Below are 21,858 nucleotides of genomic sequence, written 5' to 3'. Positions count from 1 at the left end.
ATCAGTAAGAATGGAGTAGAAAAACAGAGAATATCACTTTAACACACGTTTCTCATTAATACTTCACTAGAAAATCTGGCAGCAGTTCGGTATACAACTTTTGATTCCGTGTCAAATGAGAAACAAGTTAACCTATATATAGGCTTCATATTCCGCTTGAAATGACACATGTCATTTCGAGCGGAATCACAAACATTTTGATTTCGCTTGAAATGACAAAGTGTCATTTCAAGCGGAATCACATGAAATAACATGAAATTCACATAAATTTACATTCTAGCCCCTGTAAACCCTATACAAGCATGACCTAGACTAAGACGTAGGCTATAGACATCGTGCACTAACACTTTCTTCTTCACAAATAACACTGGAGCTCCCCAGGGCGAAGAGCTAGGACGTATGAAACCCTTTTCCAAGAGTTCTTGCAATTGAGTGGACAACTCTTCAAATTCCGATGGAGCTAGACGATAAGGTGCTCGAGCTATGGGCGCTGCTCCAGGAGCTAGCTCGATTTGAAATTCAACCTGACGATAAGGCGGAAGACCAGGTAATTCCTCAGGAAATACCTCAGGAAAGTCACGTACAATCGGGATATCTTCTATCTTCTTCTCTTTCGTTGAGCTGTCAGTAACGAGGGCTAGAATAGCAGTGTGGCCCTTTTGTAAACACTTTTGGGTCTTAAGAAAAGAAATGATGCCCACCACAGCACCACTTTTGTCGCCATGAATCACTAAAGGTTCTCCATTAGAACGAGGAATGCGGACGATCTTCTCCTTGCAAAGGATCTCTACTTGCTGCTGAGATAGCCAATCCATACCAATAACAATGTCGAAACTACCCAGAACGATAGGAATGAGGTCGATAGAGAAGGTCTTACCAGCTAAGATGAGATTACAACCCCTAACTATGTGTGTGGCTTCAAGACTTTTACCGTTTGCTAGTTCTACCATGTGCTTGGTGTTCAAAAGTGTTAGGGTACACTTAAGCATTTGACTAACTTTTAGGGACACATAACTGGTATCAGCACCCGAATCAAATCAAACATTAACATAAAAGTCATCCAGTAGAAACTTACCCATCACGACGTTGGGATCGTTCCTCGCGTCACCCTGACCAATCACAAAAGCTCGACCCCTGGCACTGTTGTCACCATTGTTTCCCCCATTAATGTTTCCGTTCCCCTGATTATTGTTGTTCTGCCTCTGATTCAGCTGGGGGCAGTCTCTTTTGAAGTGGCCTTCAGCACCACACTGAAAGCATCCTTTGTTGTTACCCTGTTGCTGTTGTTGCTGCTGACGCTGATTCTGTGGGCTTGCTGCTGGTTCTGTCGTCGCTGATTTGCAGGGTAGAGACTCCTACAATCCTTAGCCGCATGGCCAGGCTTGTTATACCTCTAACAAGTACCCCTAGTACACGGTCTGCTATGATGGAAACCATAACGATTGCACTTGGGGTGGTTCCCCTTATACCCACTCTATCCTTGACTACCAGAAGATTGTTGACCAAGGCTCTTGTAGTCGTCAGTCTTTCGCAGATGAGACTAAGACTGAGCTAATGTTGAACCCTTGCTTGAGACTCCATCCCATTTGCGCTTGTTGTCGTTGGGGGCATCAGAAGTGGTAGTAGTAGTAGTACCAATATGCTTGGGCAGCCTGTTCTGCTCGACTGCCTGATCAGTGAGACGATGAGCCAAACGGATGATCTGCTGGATGGTGCCAAGATTTGCTGAGGTCACGTGACTCTGAATTTCTGGCACTAAACCTTTAAGGTACAGCTCGATTTGCTTGATAGGAGGATCTACCATAGTAGGCCACAAGATTGCCAGCTCATTTGACCTTTTCGTATACGCTTCGATTTCTGACCCCGCCATCTTTAAGTTGAAGAACTCTACTTCCAGCTTGTGGATGTCATCACGGTTGCAGTATTCCTCTTTGATTAAATCCTTGAAGTCATTCCATGGGGTGGCATTAGCAACAACTATCCCCAGCATTTGAACCTGAGCGTTCCACCACGTGAGCGCTACACCTTCAAGAGTACCAGTAGCATACTTCACCCTACGAGCCTCAGGGCATTCACACATCTCAAAAACACACTCGAGCTTCTCGAACCAGTGGAGGAGGCCTACAGCTCCTTCAGTGCCGTTGAAAGTAGTAGGTCGGCAATCCATAAAAGTTTTGAAAGTACATGCAGGAGGCTGAGCAGGTTGACCTGTCGTGTGTGTAAGAAGAGACAAAGTTGAACACAAATGTTGGTTTATGAGAGTAGGATCTAAAGATCCTAGGGTAAGTTGCAATGGCAGGTTATACCTCCTGCCTGAGCGGCTGCGAGTGCTGCAGTAACTTGTTCATTGATCAGAGCCGTCAGCTGGGCTTGAGTTAGGTTAACACGTCCACTCATGATCTTCATATCAAAGGAAACATGAGTGTGAGAGGTTCGCGAAAGTGCGATGACAGAAGAGAGTAAGCATACATGTGTTTCAAACAATAGTTGTTACGTTTATCTAAGCATACCACGAGCAATGTACTATATAACTAGCAAGTAGGCAATATAAACATAAATCATATCACCTATAGTGTTGAGCCTTGTACGTGGAGCGATGCGTCATTGTGGATCGTTGAGCACCGTACAGGTTATAGTATGGTTTTACCATAAAAAAAGCTTTTCCCCTTTTTAAAACCAAGTTCACTATAACCAATGGCTCTGATACCAATCTGTCACACCCCCAAAATCCACACGCGGAGTATTACCGCCTGGAGGCGTGGCTGACCAGGATCAAGCCACTAATCATATTGAACATAACGTGTAAATAAATATAAAACCCAAAAACAATATAATTGGTGTCCAAACTAAACGTAGTTTAAGTTGTAAGCGGAAGCATAATGTTCTAAACCAAAGTATAAGTTCAAATATATCAAAAGTTTAACATGACATATGACTATCCATGCCCCACAACGATCACGCCTCCCCGAGCAAGCTCCATAAATATCTAACGACCTGCAAGGCATGTAAAAACGAGTCAACAACAAAGTTGAGCGAGTTCACAGTTGGTGTTCATTGTTAAGTTGTTTCAAAAACCATGAGTTCGTTTGTAAGTTATAGTTATCCCGTTTTTCCCTGTTTCCCAAACACATTCGTAACCAGTGGGGGCTTCCCCATGTGAACCACTAGACCCGTTTACCATATCGACCACTGACTAAAGTAAGTTGGTGCCCTGACGTCAATGTCTATCATCATTGACTAGTGCCCAGATCCATTAGTTCACGCCCGTCCTCTGCGGCACGGTGTGAGGCTTGTCAAACCTAAATAGCGCTATCTAACTAATGACCCACTCGCCATTGGCCCGGCGATTAAGTCGATATATAAAGGAGGGACTTCATGATAGAGATTTTGGTCTAGTATCCGTGTTGTCACCCTTCAAATAAGAGGGTGTGTACGAAATCCCCAAACCAGGAGATTACGCAGTTTCCAATTAAATCCTTATCACATGTTGTCACCCTTCAATTAAGAGGGTGTGTACGTGTTCCAAACCAGGAGATCACGCAGTTTCAGTTTAAATCCTTTACCCATTCCCAACCCTAGGGAATCCCATGCCTTGTGGAAAGTGTGAACTCACCTCGGTTTGCTCGGTATGGTTAACTACACGTTCAATTTATTCAGTCAAAGCCTATAGTGTACACGTATATACAATCAGTTCATTTTTGTAGGGTTTCACATGTAATCTAATGTCACAAAGTGTTTTTGGCAATTATTATCAAGTAACACATAAACAGTTAATTTAATTCATACAAGATTCATAGTTTACAGGTAGATTCCATAACCATGTTCAACAGTTAGGTGTACAGAGTGTAAATCTACATCCTGTTATTCGATCAAATGTAACTATCCTTAACAGTGACTAACAAAATAAGTTTATATCACACACATAGTATACATGAACAAAATAACCCACTGTTCCATATAGGCTTCACGACGAAGACTAGGGATTTCGTCGACATAGGGTTGCGACGAAAAGGCCACGACGAAAACATGAGATTTCGTCGACCTATGATTTCGTCGAAAGAGAGTTCGTCAGGCAAGGGTCTTCGTCAGCCCAGGGGTTTTCGTCGGCATAGTGATTTCGTCGAGTAAGAATCATATGAAAATCCTAATCATTACTCACTGCACATGCGCAGTGAGTGTATATATATTGGACCAATAATACAACTGGTATCTTAATTACCTATTTTCATATAACCTACTGATTCTTACAAGCATAGCCGACAACTATATTCACAGCAATATTCTACTGGATCGATTTGTTTGGGTGGACAGACCGTTATATTGGGATGCTAACCTAGCCTTTATCCTATAGGTTGAATGATGAATTAAAACTAAGTCACATGCAAACCTTAGATCATAAATCATCATTACTTCCTATTAAATCATATTACATCAAGAATTACTAATTAAAATCCATGTTATCATCACGAATAATAGCCAGGTTAATAGTAAAGATTCCATGTACATCAAGAATTATCAAATAAAGAATAACCAATTAATAACTAACATGGTATGGCATCACTAACCAGGTCTTTTATAAACTGGATGGTATCTCACGAGGTGGGGCTGATCGTTGCAAGATTGAAAGAGGGGATAAAGTTTGTTTGAATGAATTAGGGATTATGCAAAGTTTATAAAGGTAAAGCTTTACGTGCACACAAAGGAAAAAGGGGGTGTTGGGCCGATCAGTTTAAAGGAGGGAGTAAGGGGCTCAAATTTGGGCTGTCACAATTGAGTTGATTTGGGCCGAAAATCTACACAAGAAGGGCAAGAATCATTAATATATTTTTAGTGCTAAGTGTGCGCACATGGGGGGGGGGTTTAAGGAGTTTGATTTGGATTAAATTACTTGGGTAACTAATAATGATAACTATTAACCAACTCATATAAACGTAAAATATTGACGCTAAGGGTTCGGGCCTCAAAAGTTCGAGTTATGCGATTTAGGTCATGGTTCAAATGGTTCAGGTAGGTTCATCACCAAATGAGCTTGGTTTCGACTATAAGTTTGCACACAATAATTAAACGAGTATAAATTTAATTTGTCGGAAATATATAAGTATATCTATTTATTCGCAAGAGCAAAACAAATGATTTATACCTCGAAATTACGGGTTGTCATATATCTGTACTATCAAGATTTCCCTAGATTCTGCGATTCTTAGAGTTGACCACGGCCTCGTGTCCACTGAGCACGACCTCGTGGTGGGTGATAGAAGCTTCTACAACTTTGTCTTTTCTGCTGACACTTGGGCACGCCCCCGTGCTCACTGAGCATGGGGCGTGTTCAGCCTTCTGTTCTCTTGTTTTTGCTTGGGAAGATGCTGTCGGGGGGGGGGGGGGTCGGGCATGCCACGTTTGTTCCTTTTCTTGTATTTATGTTAGATTTAGCTGCCTTTTTGCTTCTTTTGTTCATTTGCGCTCATTTAATCCTGAAAATACAAAAGGAAGACAAAAACACACTTTTTTCAACATTAGTACTAAAAAAGGGTTAGTTTTATGCCATAATTGATGTAATTTATATGTTGCATTTTGTGCACATCAAATACCCCCACACTTGAATCTTTGCTTGTCCTCAAGCAAAACTCTTTATAATGTGGCTTTACACTCCCAAATGGAATGGGTAGAAGAGAAGGTTTTTGGGCTTGCCATAGAATGTCGGGATTTCCAAGATTCTTTATTAAGTTTTATTTTTATTTATTTTCAATCCGATTCGTTATGATTTATTTAAAACATTACATAAGATGAATCACTTATTAGGGCATAACATGCCTTTTTAAAATTCCATTTATATACAAGTTCGCGTACCTCACGGGGGATCACTCAACACTTGGCCGAAGATGTATTTTAGTGAACCACTCGAGAGCGGCATGGAACTTATTCTTACCATAAGCTTGCCAAGCAATCAATCCTCCTCCTTTTAAACTATACACCTTTGTAAATATCAAGAGGACTTTTGGGTGAAGGGTTAGGCTTGGGCTAAAGTTCTTTTTGATATACTTGTTTGTTTTTTTCTTTTGGCTTCATCATCAAAAGGTATATATATATATATATATATTTGGAAGTCATAAGAAAAACCGAGCTTTGTTACTAAAATAAAGGGTTTAAAATGAAAAAGGGTTTTGGTGGGTAAAAGGGTGTTTGTTTTGGGTTAAGAAATGAAAAGGTTTAGGCTCAAAGGGGTTAACCAGGGGGATTTTGGGTAGGTGGTAAAAAAAAAAGAAAAATAATGGCGTAGAAATAAAAAGGGTTGGTCCTAATGCCTCCATCATTTACTTACTTGGGTTTAAGTTGGTAAGGACCGGGAATGTATCGTCGTGGCAAGTTCTAGAGTCGTAAGAACCAAGCGGCTATTCACACAAGAAACGAAAAATGAGCATTTAGTTTAAAGATATGTATTTGTATGCTCAATAAAGGCTCAAAACACACTTTTTGTGGGAATGGGTTTTTATGTGATCAAGTATATATAATCAAATTTTAACTAATCTTGTCATGCCATAATTTTCTTATGTTGGTTCTTTTTATCACGACGCTATCGGTTGTAAATTTGTAAAAATATAACCTTTTTTAGAACTTGAAATTCCCAAATTAAACCTAGACAAGTAAAAAGAAAAAAAATGAAAAATTTTTGAAAAAATTTGGGGTGATTTGCGTTTCCAATATAGTTTTGTGTAAGGCTTGTATTTAGGACTTGCAAGATTCAAAATTTAGCATCCCCCACACTTAAATTACACATTGTCCTTAATGTGTCCCAAAAATAAGTTTTTAGGTTGATTGAATGTGTGAAAAGGTGTGAAAAACAAAAATTTATGTTACTGGGCGTCTGGACACGGCCCCGTGGTGTCCGGGCACGACCCCGTGTTCAGATCGCCAGTAACATAAATTGTTAAAAAGAAACAGAAGCCTGGGCACGGGGGCGTGTTCAGCGAGCACGCCCCGTGTCCAGTTACCTGAACTGGGCATTTTCTGCCAATTGTGCAGCACGGGGCCGTGTTGGGCAGGCACATCCCATGCTGAACTTGCTGTAATGAAGAAAATTTTGTCGGATGGCCCTGTTTTCGTGCATGGGGTGCTGGTGCAAGTTTCCTTGGTATCCTTCACCATCCCGAGTGTGTTTTATCCCTGAAAATTAAAACTAAACTAGAAAACATAAAAATTAATCTAAACTAAACTAAGGATAGTTCCGTGTAATGCCTCCGTGGTGCGCCACGTTTATAAGGGTCCCTGGCTAGACCCAAAGCCTGGTCATATGCTACCCAAGTGGGATGTTTTGCATCCCATGTTATACCGTCAGAGAGCATCATCCAAACTCGAGTCAATGACCTTCAGGTAGTTGACCGGGTCTTCGTCTTCTACTCGTTTTCCAACTCCAAACTTCATTTCCTCGTCCCCAATCCTCAATGTTAGCGTTCCATCGTTCATATCTACCAGTTGCTTGGGCCGTAGCTAGGAATGGCCTCCCTAGGATGAGTGGTACTTCGGCATCTTCCTCCATATCTAGTATGCCAAAGTCGGCCGGAAAGACAAATTCGCCGACTTTGACCAATAGATTTTCAGCGACACCTTGTGGATATTTGACGGATCTATCGGCAAGTTGTATGCTTATTTTTGTAGGGCTTGTTTTCCCTAGGCCGAGTCGGTTGAACATTGATGAGGGCATGTGGTTGATGCTTGCCCCGAGATCGGCAAATGCATTACGAATGGGGGATTCCCCAATCGAGCAAGGAATTGTGAAGCTTCCGGGGTCAAGCTTCTTTTGCAGGAGTTTGTTGAGTAGTAAGGCGGAGCATTCTTCGCCTAAATTAACTAATTGCAATGATTCAATTTTCCTTTTATGAGTGAGGAAGTCCCTCATAAATTTTGAATATTTAGGCATTTGAGTTAGGACTTCGATAAATGGAATAGTAACATGCATTTGTTTTAGTAAATTTTCGAACTTTACAAATTGTTCATCGGTCTTTTGACGAATTAACCAACCGGGGTATGGAACCGGGGGAGTCTTAGTAGGCTCTTGAATTGGTGGAGAAGCCTTCTCCTGTTGGGGCGTGGGTGGAGTTGTGGTTTGGCTAGATTGGCTTCTTTCAGTTGGCGGTAATGGAGCCTCTTCGGGACCCATGGTACGGTTTCTCAACGTTATGAGATGTACTTGCGCCTTTGGGTTAGTTTCGGTATTACTTGGTAATGCGCCTTGTGGTCTCTCGGAGAAATTTTGAGCTATTTGATTTAATTACTTTTCAATGTTTTGTATACTAGCTTGTTGATTTCTAAAATTCGATTCCAATTGTTGAAATCGATCCGAGTTTTTCTTTTCGGTGTCGGAGATTAGGCGAGATACAGTATCTTCAAGCCTTTCTCGTCCACCTTGTTGTTGAGAGAAATTTTGTGACTCGATTCTTGGTTGTTGAAAGTTTGTTCGTTGGTTTAGATTTTGTTGGTTACTACCATTGCCGGGTTCTCTCCAACCAAGGTTAGGGTGGTTACGCCATCTTTGGTTGTAGGTACCCGTTGGAGGACCCGACGGCCTAGGTCTATTATCAATGTAATTTACCGACTCTGTTTGATCATCTACTTCTTTCATACAACTCCAATTTTCGTGTGGCCCACCACACCCTTCACACGCCATGACCGAGGCGGTTTTTGCCATTTCTAGCTTTTTGATTTTTGAAGAAAGGGCCTCGATTTGGGCGTGTAAAGAAGTTCTTTCATCAACCTTATGGGCGCCCGGGGCAATAGATTTATTACCTCGGGGAGTGTGCAGCTGAAAGTTGGTTAGAGCAATTTCCTCAATTTGATTATATATTTCATTTGGGCGACGATTACCTAAAAGTCCCCCGGAGGTAATGAGGATACTTGTTGCCACACCGCATTGTAGAAAGTGGATACTTGTTGCCACACCGCAAGACCGTGATGAGGACACTTTCTTAGTAGGTCCTTGAACCTTTCCCAAGTTTCATATAAGGATTCCCCATCCTCTTGTGAATATGTATTAATTTCAGTCATTAATTTAGCCGTTTTAGTAGGAGGGAAATACTTATATAGAAATTTTTGGGCTAGTTCATCCCAGGTGTTCACCGAGCCAACTGGGAGGGCATTAAGCCCAGCCTTAGCTCGGTCTTTTAGTGAAAATGGAAACATGCGAAGGCGGATGGCGTCGTTTGATGCTCCATTGATCCGAAAGGTATCACATATTTCTAAGAAATTAGTAATATGTAGATGAGGATCCTCGTCCGCAAGCCCATGGAAGGTTGCGGAGTTTTGAAGCATTTGTATCAAATGTGGCCGAAGTTCGAAGTTGTTAGCTTCGACATTTGGTGCATTGATAGCGGCGCCGAGATTACCTAAGGTGGGTCGTAGGTAATCCATGAGGGTACGTTGGTCCGCCATTGGAAGTGGGTCCCCCGAAACTTTCTCTTGGTTTTTAGCTTTTAGTCTTTTTCTTAGAAAGTGTTCGGGTTCGTCTAGGGGTTCTTTTATGTCTCTACTAGAACTGGAGCTCATACACTACGTGGAAAATGCAAATGTGGCGCCTGAGTTCCAAGTCCTGCAATAAAAACAAAGAAGAACGTTGGTCAGAAGCTTCACCACGGCCCCGTGCTCAGATGAACACAGCCCGTGGTCGGAGATACAGTGATTGTTTTCCGGATCCCTGTTACATGGGAGCTCGACACGGCCCCGTGTTGCACCGACACGGCCCCGTGCTCAACTCTCTGTAACTCGGAAAATAAAAACTACCAGTACCAACGTTGGGCATGGCCCATGTCCGGCCAGGCACGGCCCGTGCTGAGCTCTGCAGAAACTGAAAAATCTATGAAAATCCTAAAAAAAAAAACAGAAAAACTAGAAAAAACGATTAGGCCGTTGATTCCTAAGTTTCTTAAAATCCTTGTGTCCCCGACAATGGCGCCAAAAACTTGGTGTGTGTGTGGTGTTATATATTTTTGATATATATTTTAAGCCCTTTTACACCTTTTTAGTCATGTTTTAAATTTATAAAACACGATATTTACTAACACTAAACACACATATGGGCAAGTACACCCATCATGGACGTAGTATAGTGTTGGTAAGATACCGAAGTCGTCCAAGGACACAAGAGCTTTTAGTACCGGTTTATCCTCAACGTATAATCAAATCAAAAAGTTAGAAAAAGGTTTTTAAAATAGAAAAATAAAACTAACTAAAATGCTGAAAAATTAAATAAAAGTAAAAACAGATAGACAAGATGAATCACTTGGATCCGACTCGTGTGTAGTATAACCTTTGATTATCTTAGTTATTGTAGTAGGCCCCTCTTTTGAAGGTGACATTACCCTTAACCCAGTAGTTTGAGTCAGCAAGTATACAATCCTAAAGAGTCGGATTATTGAAAGATAATTAATTAAGTTATTAATGCATAATATGGTAGGCCCGTCTTTTGAAGGTGACGTTACCCTCGACTAAGTAGTCTGAGTCAGCAGGGATACAGTCCTAAGTAGCCGGGTTAAAGTTTTAATAGTAGCTTACATATGAGGGGATCAAAGAGTTTGGACCCCCGCCATTCAATACCGATGGGTATTGTAGGAGGTCCTACTAAATTTGACCCGGGTCCTTGCAGGATCTATACACTGAACAAGGCAAGACTCTTACCAAACCGTTCCCTTAACCCCCGACTAGGTAGCCAACATATCTCCATATAGACCGTGGAGATATGAATGGTGAAAATCTTTTATTTTATATAGACAGTAAAATAATGCCAAGACACCACGGATAAACGATAAGGAAGAATCACCTTCAACATAAGAAACTAGTTATTAAAGTCATTAATACATAACCAAATAAAAAGTGCGAAAAGATTAAAAATAAAAAGTATTACACTAAACACTTGTCTTCACCAACTGATGTAAGAGACTTAGGCAAACATGGCCTTTGATTGTCAAGAACTCTTACGATTAATCTTGGATCCCGAGGCGACTCACACACTCTATGATGGATGATGGATGATGGTGGTGGACGATGGTGTTGTGATGGTGGTGGTGGGTGGGTGAAGTGTGAGAGAGGTGGTGTGCCAAGGGATGGTTTGCAAATGAGCCAAGCACCCCTATTTATAGCCTGAACAGCAGCTCGGGCACGACCCCGTGTCTATCCTCCTTCTATTTCTTCATTAATTGCAGTTTGTCTGCATTAGTTGACCACGCCCCCGTGTCCGCTGAGCACGACCCTGTGTGCAGAAGCGTACCTGTACTATCAAGATTTCCTTAGATTCTGCGAATCTTAGAGTTGACCACGGCCCCGTGTCCGCTGAGCACGACCCCGTGGTGGGTGATAGAAGCTTCTACAACTTTGTCTTTTCTGCTGACACTTGGGCACGCCCCCATGCTCACTGAGCAAGGGGCGTGTTCAGCCTTCTGTTCTCTTCTTTTTGCTTGGGAAGATGCTGTCGGGGGGGGGGGGGGGTCGGGCATGCCACGTTTGTTCCTTTTCTTGTATTCATGTTAGATTTAGCTGGCTTTTTGCTTCTTTTATTCATTTGAGCTCATTTAATCCTGAAAATACAAAAGGAAGACAAAAACACACTTTTCCAACATTAGTACTAAAAAGGGGTTAGTTTTATGCCACAATTGATGTAATTTATAAGTTGCATTTTGTGCACATCAGCGTCCTAGACAACAAGTTCCACAGCTACATATTGGTGCGTGCAAAGCGTGATATATTTTTATTGATATTTTAAGCCCATTTTACACATTAGTCAAGTTTTAAATTTATAAAACATGATATTCTACTAACACTAAACACACACTTCGGCAAGCGCACCCGTCATGAGTGTAGTATAGCGTTGGTAAGATACCGTGGTCGTCCAAGGACACAAGAGCTTTTAGTACCGGTTTATTCTCAACGTCTAATCAAACTGAAATTTTTGAGAAAAGGTTTTAAATATGAAAAATAAACTAAAAATGCAGAAATAAAAATAAAATAAAAACAGATAGACAAGATGAATCAATTGGATCCGACTCGCCTTTAATGTATCATTTGATGATTTTCGCACTTTTGCACTTTTTAAGAGATTATCTTAGTTATAGTAGTAGGCCCCTCTTTTGAAGGTGACGTTACCCTCAACCCAGTGGTTTGAGTCAGCCAAGATACAATCCCAAAGGGTCGGAATATTGAAAGATAATTAATTAAGTTATTAATGTGAAAAGTGGTAGGCCCCTCTTTTGAAGGTGACGTTACCCTCGGCTAAGTGGTTTGAGTCAGCAGGGATACAATCCCAAGTAGCCGGTTTAATGTATTAATAGTAGTTTACATATGAGGGGATCAAGCCATTCATACCCCCGCCATCCAATACCAGTGGGTATTAAAGGAGGTCCTAGTAAGCTTGATCCAGGTCCTTACAGGATCTATGCACTGAACAAGGAAAGAACCTTACTAAACCATTCCTTTAACCCCCGAACAGGTAGCCAACATATCTCTATATAGACCGTAGAGATATGAATGGTGTAAATCTTTTACTTTATATAGACAGTAAAGTAATGCCAAGACACCACAGACAAATGATAAAGAAGTTTCACCTTCAACATAAGAAATTAGTTATTAAAGTCATTAATACAAAACCAAATAAAACGTGCGAAAAGACTAAAAATCAAAATTAATACATTAAAGACTTGTCTTCACCAAGTGAGGTAAGAGACTTAGCCAAACATGACCTTTGATTGACAAGAACTCTTACAGTCAATCTTGGATCCTAAGACTACTACACACTCTAAAGGTGGATGATGGTGGTGGGTGTTGGTGGTGTAGTGGTAGTGGATTGGTGGCAAAGTAGGAGAGTAGTGGTTTGCCAAGGGCTGACTTTGAAGTGAACTAAGCACCCTTATTTATAGCCTGAACAGAAGCCCAACCACGGCCCCGTGTCCATCGGCCACGGCCCCGTGGCCATCCCTTTCTCTTCCTTCATTAATTGCTTTTGTCAGCATTGGGCTCCACACGGCCCGTGTTCGCTGGGCACGGCCCCGTGGGTAGAAGCGTATCTGTACTACCGAGATTTTGCAAGATTTTGCGTATCTTAGTGTTGATCACGCCCCATGCTGAGCTGGGTACGCCCCCGTGGTGGGCGTAGAAGCTTCCACAACTTTGTCCTTTCTGCAGACACCTGACCACGCCCCCGTGTCCCGTGGGCACGGGCCGTGGTCAGCCTTCTGTTTCTTGTTTTTGCTCTTGGGGATGCTGTCGAGGGGTCGGGCATGTCACGTTTATTTCTTTTCTTTGTATTTATGTTGGTTTTTGCTGTAAGTTTGTTCCTTTTGTTCATTTAAGCTCATTTGGTCCTGTAAATTCAAAAGGAAGACAAAAGCACACTTTTTCCAACATTAGTACTAAAAAAGGGTTAGTTTATGCCTCATTTGATGTAATTTATATGTTGCATTTTGCACACATCAAATACCCCCACACTTGAATCTTTGCTTGTCCTCAAGCAAAACTCTTTATTATGTGGCTTACACACCCAAATGGAATGGGTAGAAGAGAAGTTTTGGGCTTGTCTTATGTGTCGGGAATCCAAGATCGTTTTTGAGTTTTATTTTTATTCTATTTACAATCCTATTCGTTATGATTTATTTAGAACGTTTCATAAGAGAAATTACTTATTTGGGCATAACATGCCTCTTTAAAATTCCATTTATATACAAGTTCACATACCTCACGGGAGATCACTCAACACTCGGCTGAAGATGTATTTTTGTGAAACACTCGAGACCGGCATGGAACTTACTTCTACCATATGCTTTCCAAGCAATCATTCCTCCTTCTTTTTAACTATGAACCTTTGTAAATATCAAGAGGACTTGGGAATGGGTTTGGCTTGGGCTAAAGGTAGATGGTTTTTGGTTAGTGGTTAGTAAAAAGGGCCAAAAGCGTAAAAAGCGTCGGTCGTCGTAAAACTTTTTATTTTTGTGACTTTTATTCAAACTACGCATCTTCAAACAAAGTTTCTTTGAGAAACTTGTTTGTTTATTGCTAGACTTTCATTTTTTTGATAAAGAAACGTCACAAGAAAACCGAGCATTTTACTAAAATAAAGGGGTTGAAAAGAAAAAGGTTTTGGTGGGTAAAGGTGTTTGTTTTGTGGGTTTAGAAATGAAAAGGTCTAGGCTCAAAGGGGTTAATTAGTGGGATTTTTAGGTAGGTGACAAAGAAAATGAAAAATAATGGTGTTGAAAGGAAAATGGGCTAGTCCTAATGCCTCCATCATTTACTTACTTGGGTTTAAATTGGTAAGGATTGGGAATGTATGGTCATGGCAAGTTCTAGGGTCATAAGAACCAAGCGGCTATTCACACAACAAATAAAAAATGAGCATTTAGTTTAAAGATGTATGCGTGTATGCTCAATAAAGGCTCAAAACTCACTTATTGTGGGAATGGGTTTATAATGTGATCAAATATATATAATCAAATTTTAATTAGATTTGTCATGCCGTTTCATAATTTTCTTGTGTTGGTTCTTTTTATCACGACGCTATCGGTTGTAAATTTGTAAAAATATTACCTTTTTAGAACTTGTTACACATTGTCCTCACTGTGTCCCAAAAATAAGTTTTTAGGTTGATTGAATGTTTTAAAAGGATTTGAAAAAAAAGTTTGGTGTTACTTGGCACATGGACACGACCTCGTGCTAGCTGGGCACGACCCCGTGGTCAGAGTGCTAGTAACAAAAACTTACAGAATGTGGCCACGGGGCGTGCCTGGTGGACACGACCCCATGGTGGGCAGGGTTCAGACAAACAATAGGTACAGGGGAGTGGGCACGGGGGCATGCAGGCTGAGCACAACCCCGTGGTGACAATCTGCAATCACTGAAAACAGGTTTGTGGCTTTTGGTTCGGGTTTCCGGGCTTATGCAGCACTAATAATTAGTGCATCCATGCTTCCTAGGTACCTGGTTTGCTTAAATACCACACCACACAACAAATAACAACCAATCCTAAACTACCAAAGTTAAATATCCATCATCAGATGCAAAGAAAAATAAAATGCAGAAAGTAAAAGTGTTAAGAAAGTAAATTGTTCAAACTTTGGCACGCAGGCCAGTCAATTGTTCGTGTGATAAAAGGGTTAACCTGTGAGAAGCTGTATCCGGTATCTCACTTCCTCCAACACCTCCGCATCAATCCATGTCCTCGTCTTCATCGTCTCCTCCTCTATACACCATGTGCTCCCGGATGTGATTGATGTCATCTTGTATTTCGGAGATGCTCCTCTCCATTGCTCCGACCCGGGTGTAGGTGTGGCTGGCCATGTTGTAGGTGTTGCGGGTGCATAAGAGGTTTTCCTGCAATAGATCATGTAAACTTTGAAGGTTAGGAAAACCACCCACTTGAGATGAGGATGAACCCGGCTGGCCATGAAATTGAGGAGGAGGACGGTTTGGGTTGGCGTGAAGAACGAGGGCTTCCTCCGGGTTCCAAACATGCCCTTGAGTGGTTTGGAAGTGAATTGTCCCGTCACCCATCTCGTAGATGATCCCCATTGAATGGAAATTAACGAGATCCACCTTTCCCGACCATGGACCCTTACGGAAAGATCTCGGCATTCTTTGAACAAAGGTCTTATAGAGGCGGTAGATCCATCGCCCGAAGAATATAGGTGTCAGGGAGGAAGCCAGTTGATTCAGATGCATGTTTCGGAGGAGCAGGTGTGGGATATCAAGGGGAACACGGTTGTGGATGCAGTACAAGACCGTCAAATCACGTAAGTTGACAACACCGGTGCTATCACGCCTTTGACTGAGGGAGTTGCTAAGGACCCTATGAATGTAGCGGTAGAGAGGGTCCCACAACTGGGAGCTCTTGGTTTGGCTTGGATCGTATGGACCGTCCCCAATTTGAGACCATGCCGTCTGACGCATGTTGGTTGAGATCTCACGGAGACCACCCGTGTTTTCTTCTTCGCCGGCATCCTCTTCGAAAAACAAACCAATTTGCACCCCAATTTGTGCAATAGAGATTGAAAGCATCTCCCCCGCACACCGGAATTCAACCCCTTCTCCATCAAACGGCTCTGCTTTAGCTTTGAAAGCGAATGTGCTATAGAACTCCATGCTATATTCATGGACCGCATGGAGTCTAGTGCAGAGGGCCACCCGTAGTGGACCCGTGACCAGGGTGTTGAAACGGTCTAGCTACCCCACAACTTCCAGGGTTTCGAGGCATACTTGTCTTGGAATTTCCTCGGGCCTTCTTTTGAGAACATCAAAGCGTGCTTGATAGTTCCATTCATTTTGCTTGAACTCTGTGATTCCATTTGAAAGAAAACACAAAACAATTATCATGAAACAATAAATTTTCGAAGAAAACCGAAAACAGCAAGTAGGACACGGCACCGTGGCTTCTGGCCCCACTCCGTGTTCAACAGATTTCTGCTGGCCACACCCCCGTGTTCGCTAACCACGACCCCATGGTCAGGGTTTTGTTTCCACAAAATCCCATTTTTCGACCAGGTTTCGAAAACTTGAAAATTTTTGGTTGAGTAGGGGTGGTTGTCACACCCCGACCGCGTAAAACAACAAACTGCGGTGGAAACGTTGGGGAGTGGAGCGACAAAATTATTGTTTCACAACCATTGTATTTAAAGATTTGGTTTTATTAATTGAAGTGTCTTTCATAGTTTTAAGTCGCAAAGGCCCAAGTCCGCTAAAGTGTAGGACAATCATCATCAAACATTAGCTCTTGAAACACATGTGAAAATAGGTACGTTAGCATAAAAATGCCTGTGAGATACATAGGTTTTGTTTGATGAAGGATTCATGACTTGTAGTTAAAAGAAATGTTTAACAAAAGTAGCCATAAACCTTTAAAAGTGTTTTCTTTTTATAAAATCATATGAAAATCGATATGAAAGTCAGACGATATAAAAGAATAATGCATGATTAAATGAATAATCAAGTGAAAATGAGTTTGTATAAAGTATGTCATTTGTAAAACAATGTCTTGTGAAAATATGTTATTTGTATAAATTGTATCATGTCCTTGTCGAAGTGGTTTAGATAACGCTACGATATGTAATATCATAAAAGCACTTATATGTAGGAAGTACCAGTTGCGTATCCCCATGCTTTTATCATATTACACACGCCACGTTATTTAAATCACTTATCAATAACCACCAAAAATGCCTTGTGTAAACCAACTCGTTATTTAAATCACTTATCAATAACCACCAAAAATGCCTTGTGTAAACCAATGTCAAAATGTTATGTGTAAATAATGTCCAATGTCAAGTGTAAACCATGTCTTGTATAATCAAATGTCTTGTATGGCAAGTAAAAAGTATTTACTCAAACCATATGTATAATGCACAAAACAGTGTCTTTGAATAAACATAAGTTTAAATCAAAAGTTATGTTTTGCAAAAACCCATGCTTTATTGTTACAAATATTTATGTGGATATGTTCATCGCATACATTCAAACCTTGAGACTCTCGGATAAACCCTTAACAAGTTAACCGTTTATCAATAATGTTTTCAGATTCTGTCATTCCCTACTTCCAAACAAACCTAGGAAGTCGGGAACGGGATTTGTCAAGTCCTATGGTACCATTACATACTACCGAGTGGCGTGATCAATGTTAATGAGTGTATTATTGTCTCGTTAAACATACCAAATGTCATAACCTATGTAAGCATGCTATGTAAAAACTATGTACTAAGTATGCTAAGTAAACATACAAAGTAGAAATGTTTATGAAATCAATGTGCCCATATGCTGAGTAAACATATGCAGCAGAAATGTAATGTAAAACAATGTGCCCATATGCTGAGTAAACATATGCAGTAAAAATGTTTATGAAATCAATGTGCTAGCATGCTCAGTCAACATATATAGCAAATCATAATTGAAATCATGTACTATATATGTACTAGGTGAACATAGCAAGCATATGTCATAAAAGCATGAAAAGCGTGAAAGTAACAATGTAAGCACATGTGTATCACCCCAAAATATTTGAAAGCAGTAAAAGAGGGGAGTATGTACTCACTCGGGATTGCTTAATAGTCTTGGAAATAAGACCAAATAAAGCTTGAGAAATCACGGAATCAAACGGCACCTAATATAGGTAACTATGTTAATAATCGGATCGTAAACCGGGGATAGAATAGAATGAAGTTCTATAAATCAAATGAGTGTTGGAACTCATATGGTATGATTTAATAGACCTAACATTCTGATTAGAAAGTTACCTAAGTGCTTTTGACCTGTTTCGACCTGTTAAGGTAGTTTAAGCTACTTTAACGTGTCGTTTGCGTAAATCTAAAGTCGGATGGTTATTTATGTCATATGTTAAGTCTTACATGCCCAAATATGTCTAAAAATGTTATTAAATCAGTTTAGATGTCAAAATTTTGATCATATATGTTAAAAATGAATTTATGCTTGAAAAGGGCATTTTGGTCATTTTTAATGGGCATAATAACGACTTAATGAATAACTAACCAAGCAAGGTGACCATAAGGTATAACCTCAGTAGGTTATTCCCTGTACAACTATGGTCACAAAATATGTTTGGTTGGATCCTAATGATCGACCAAACGGGTCGGGTTCGAAAGTCTAAGCGGCTGTCGAGACCGCTTGACTTACGACCCTAAACAAGCACTAAACTTGTAGTGATGAGATAAACATGTTAAAACATGTTTAACTAAGTGTTTTGATACCTGAAAATAGTTCCATCGTAAAATGCACGTGAACGCGCATTTTGATCAAAACTTTGACTCGTCACTACGACTAGTCAACGTGGTAATCAGTAGGTATAATCGCTAAGGATTATAACCATTGTGATTATGATCACGTTGCAAAGTTCAATTGAACTTTGATTTGACCAATTCATGGTTAAAACCGAAAGTCAAATGGTAGTCAAATTGTTTGACTTTCAGCTTTTTAATTGCTGAAAATAATAACTAGCCATGAAACAACCTTACAAAATGTTCAAAGGCTAGAAAAAGCACTAGAAACTCAGGTAGGTGGCCTCTAAAAGTTGGTAGCCTCCATTTATAGTTTTAGAGAGAAAAAAGATGACAATGAGCAATGAGTGAATGAGAATTCAAGGCTATTTATACTTGTTGGAAGTTTATAGGATCATGACAAGTGTATCTGTGGTCTCCAAGGAATGATCTTGACCCTACAATTGTGTGGATGTGGTTTAAAGCCTTGGAGAGGTGTTAACTTGATCACCAAATAAAGGAAACTAGCAAGGAAACAAGGTGGAAACCAGCTGCAGCTGAAAAACAGTTGTTCTGTCGACACAGGGGTGTCGCGTGGCGCGACAGCAGACCCCTTGGTCGTCGCGCAGCGCGAGGGCAGCTATAGAAGTTTCAGAATTTACAAGATCAGTCCCTACACACACATAAGTTTATTTTTGATGTTTGTAACCTATTTTAAGCCATTTTCAAGGCTCTACATGGGCGTTATAGTATAGTGGACTTGAAATATGCTTGGAAATATCATGGATGTCGGTTTGTTTGGTCGTACGGTCGTGTTATTCGGCTAATTACGACAAAACTCGAACGGACGCGAAAACGATCCAAATTAAGCGACTAATGGTATTTTTGCATTCCCATCACTAAACTATAATATTTTTATGATTAAAAAAATTTTGGATGTCCGGATGTGGTCAGAACGTAAGATATGCACGTAAATGTAAACTTACGCAGTTTTACACGCTTTTAGTCCCTGTGATCATATAAGCGCGTTTTCACACACCGAACCCGTCAAAGCTTATTTCTAAGCTATGTTAAGGTTATTTATGGTATTTTTAGCTTATGATCATGTTCCGGAATGTACGTTGCCATACGAATCGGCAGACTTTTATAGTTTGACGCAAATAGTCCCTGTGACCGAATAAACTTGTTTTCGCCATACCAAACCCTTCAAAACTTATTTCTAAGTTATGTAAAGGTTAATTAAGGTATGTTAAGATTATGTCACTATTCCAGAGTGTTTTTCGCATTAAACTGATTACGTTTACGCATCAGTGTGCGTATAACTTTCTAGAAAGCGATTTAGAGTTTAAAATCAAACAAAATCAAAATGTGCAAAATGTCAAACATAAATAAACAAATATTGGGATCAAATCGCATTGTTTTATTGATATTTGAATTGTTCAGAGTTATACAATGATTACACATGCACAGATGTCACATTCTCCCCTACTTTAGGAAATTTCGTCCCGAAATTTATTTAGTGGAAACTTGTGAGAATAGATGTGGATATTTCGCTTTCATTTGATCTTCACGTTCCCAAGTAAATTCTGGGCCACGTTTAGATTCCCAGCAAACTTTAACATTTGGTATGCGCTTGCTTTTGAGCTTTTTGACTTCACGGTCCATGATTTCCACAGGTTTCTCAACGAAGTGCATCGTGTCATCAACACGAATTTCATCTAGTGGTATATGGAGGTTATCATCAGCTAAACACTTTTTGAGATTGGACACGTGGAAAGTTGGATGAACATTTCCAAGTTCAGGAGGTAGCTCAAGTTTGTAGGCTACTTTTCCGATCCTTTCAATGATCTTGAATGGTCTAACATATTGTGGTGCAAGTTTTCCTTTCTTTCCAAATCTAATCACAACTTTCAAGGGGATACCTTGAGTAGGACGTGATCATCGACTTGAAATTCTAAGGGCTTGCGTCGTTAATCCGCGTAACTCTTCTGACGGCTTCTAGCTGTCTGAAGGTTATCGCGAATCTTTTTGACTTTGTCTGTTGTCTCTAGAATGAGTTCAGGTCCAGTAAGCTGAGCTTCACCTATCTCATTCCAGCAGACCGGTGAATGACATTTTCGACTGTATAAATCCTCGAAAGGAGCCATGTTGATACTAGAGTGGTAACTATTGTTGTAGGAGAATTCGATCAACGGTAGATGCGAATCCCAACTACTACCAACATCGATCACACAAGCTCTAAGCATATCCTCCAGTGTCTGGATTGTTATTTCAGATTGACCATCCATTTGAGGATGATACACTATGCTTAAATTAAGTTGGGTTCCCATGGCAGATTGCATGGTTCTCCAAAAGTGAGACGAGAATCGAGCATCTCTGTCAGATAAAATGTTCAAAGGAACACCATGTCGGGATACATCTCATCCACATATATTTTAGCAAGTTTGTCAGCAGATAGATCCTCACAGATCAGCAAGAAATATGCTGACTTTGTAAGACGATCAACGATTACCCAAATGGCATCATGACCTCTATTAGTTCATGGTCGTTTGTTAATGAGATCCATAGCAATGTTTTCCCATTTCCAAACCGGTATCTCTGGTTGCTCCAGTAATCCAGAGGGATGTTGATTTTCAGCCTTAACCTTTAGACAAGTAAGGCATTTGGACACGTATAAGGCAATGTCTTTCTTCATACCCGGCCACCAATACTGGGTTGTAAGATCCTTATACATTTTGTCTGCACCAGGAAGAATCGAATAACGAGATTTGTGAGCTTCATCTATTAACAAGGTGCGGAGATTGTCTTGACTTGGGACCCACAAACGGTCCAAGAAATAGAATAATCCATTGTCCATCAAGTCTTGTGTAACACAAGTATGTTGAGCCTGAGAAATGCGGGTTTGAATATCAGATCGAACCTAAACACAATGAAGCTTGATACGTTCCTTACGACTCAATGCGTCAGCCACGACATTCGCCTTATCAGGATGGTAGCGAATTTCGCAATCGTAGTTGTTTAGAAGTTCAACCCAACGTCGTTGCCTCATGTTTAGTTCTTTCTGATTGAAAATGTGCTCGAGACTTTTGTGGTCAGTAAACACTACACACTTTGTACCGTACAGGTAGTG

The 21,858-nt window shown here is 40.6% G+C and overlaps 1 non-coding gene across 1 annotated transcript; it reads left to right on the top strand.

Annotated features, from left to right (window-relative positions):
- Positions 1 to 8,938: 8,938 nt before the first annotated feature.
- Positions 8,939 to 9,045, top strand: LOC118484388. The gene has a single exon (XR_004873499.1). It is a non-coding gene; the product is annotated as a small nucleolar RNA R71 (small nucleolar RNA).
- The last annotated feature ends 12,813 nt before the right edge of the window (positions 9,046 to 21,858 follow it).

This window comes from Helianthus annuus, chromosome 11, assembly GCF_002127325.2.
Source record: "Helianthus annuus cultivar XRQ/B chromosome 11, HanXRQr2.0-SUNRISE, whole genome shotgun sequence".
In the NCBI taxonomy this organism is placed as follows: domain Eukaryota; kingdom Viridiplantae; phylum Streptophyta; class Magnoliopsida; order Asterales; family Asteraceae; genus Helianthus; species Helianthus annuus.
The sequence above is the reverse complement of the archived record's forward strand: the minus strand, read 5'-3'. Positions and strand labels throughout refer to the sequence as shown.